The following is a 2,254-nucleotide window of genomic DNA, read 5'->3' on the forward strand; positions in this document are numbered from 1 at the left end:
CCAATCACCACGTGACTTCTTCAGACCCTATATTAACTATATGAAGTTATTTTGTGCGTTTGCTTGCTTACTGTGTTACTCCCCAAGCCAGAACTTCATGCAGGCAAGGACCTTCTGTCTTGTTCACAGACACAGGGCTTGACACATATTAGATACAAAGTAGATGTGTGTTCAAAGAATGGAAGAACAAATGATTAAGTGTAGCATCTCCACCCACTGGTGTGTCTTTCTTTATTGTAAAATGTGTCTCAAGTAATTGACGGATTTTACAAATGACTAGCCTTAAAAAATATGTAAATTAGAATATACTCAAGGTTATCCTTATAACCCCAATCTCTTTCAGTCAGTTCCTTCTGGAGAGGAAGACAGAAAGGTAGAATGGGTCTTAGCTGTTTTGAAATGAGTGTAATTTGTATCCTGGCTCCTCTCTGCCAATTTAGTGTGCATCAGAATTACCTGTTTATCTCAGATTACAGGTAACCGCCCACCCTCAGAGTTCCTGATGCAGTGAATCTAGAGTGTGGGTTCAAGAATTTGCATTTCTAAGAAGTTCCCAGATAATGCTGATGCTACTGGTTGGAGAACCACATTTGGGGAGCGGCTGGCACAATCCAAATAGGCAACAAATTTTAAAGTAGGATTAGCAGCTGTGGCTGTTTTGAATTACTATAGCGCTCTACTCCACAATGTTTTTCAGCTTTCATTCAAATCCATGTATATCCGTAGAAGTGTGTCCCCTAAGTCAAAATATCTGTCTTATGTGTTGCCAAAGATCAAAGATTCAGGGTCAAGTGCTGCCATAGAACATTCAGGGGCATTTCCATCTTAGAGTACAAGTGTTAAAGTCATTCATCTAAGCATATCCCAAATTCACCAATCTATTTCAATCTACTTTTTCAATATACAATTATTATTATTATTATTATTATTATATTTCTTGTTGACTACTATAATATCTTCTTAAATGTCTCTTTAAAGTCATCCATGACAACATTTTCTAAGTGCAAACCCAATGATGCTACTCACTTACATAAAACTCTCAGCAGTTTCCCCATCTTCTCAAGGAAAAGTCTAGTATCTTTAACACAGCTGACTTGATGTGGTCCCTGCCTACCTCACAGCCCCATCTCATACCACTGCTCTCCAACCATCCTGATCTATTTTCAATTCCTCAATCTCAGATAGCAAACTCCCTCCCACCACGGCTGTTCTCTCAGGAAAATTCCTTCCCCCTTACCTTACTAACTCCTACTCTTTCTTCAGAGCTCAGCTTATGTCATTTCTTCAAGAAAGTCTTTCCAATTGTTCCCAGGCGAGGTCAGTTTCCTCTGTTGCATGATCCTACAGAACTTTGTTCCATTCCTTCAGAGCACAACTGCTTTTTTCGGGGTCTTTATCTGTTCATTATCCTCAGGGAAGAAGGAGCGTGACTGTTTTTACACACCTAGCAGAGCACATTGTAAATGCTCAATAAATATGTTGGATGAAATTCAAAATGTACACTAATTTGCTCAGTCCCCACTATGGACCAGATCCCGTGGTAAGCCCTTAGAAGATACAGGAATGAGTAAGAAAGATGCTTCAATTTAAGGGACTCCAGGCCAGTTAAGACCAATGGGTATGGTATGGACTTTGGAGACAATTTTCTGCGACAGAGTGGAAGTAGCTATATGAGAGGAACAAAGTGTTTTGGGAGTCGACTGGAAGTAGGACAGATCAATTTCAAATGGGGAAATCAATTCGTTCAGCATATACCTGAATGAAAATGCAGTCCTCACTATGTGCTGCGCACTGTTCTGTTTTGGTGATTGAGGTTATTGTAAGAATCTTACAGATGGGTAATACAAGGCAGGGGACGGCCAAGTAAACTTGTCCAAATTCACGCAGCTACTAAGTAGTAGGAAAGGGATCTGAATCCAGGCAGCCTGCCTGGCTCCAGTCTTCATTACAGGAAAAGCCTCGTGGAAGAGGTGGCAATTAAGCCAGGCGTGAAGGATTTGGCTAGGTGGAAAACGGGACGGTCATTCCAAGCAAAATCCGGGAAATATGCGCCTAATTATGAGTTTAGCGTCTTCCTTTGCTCACAGGCCCACTAAACAGCAGGAGGAATTTCACAAGGGAAGGGCACAAAAAGCGAAGGAAAAGAAAGCCAACTTCCGGCTACGGTGAGTAGCGGAGCTGTTTCCATGGAAACAGTAACTGGCCCCCAGGTAGGTGAGATCTCGCGGTGCTTGAGCCGGCGGAAGTGACGTCC

This window comes from Panthera tigris, chromosome E1 (genome assembly GCF_018350195.1).
Source record: "Panthera tigris isolate Pti1 chromosome E1, P.tigris_Pti1_mat1.1, whole genome shotgun sequence".
Taxonomy (NCBI): Eukaryota; Metazoa; Chordata; class Mammalia; order Carnivora; family Felidae; genus Panthera; species Panthera tigris.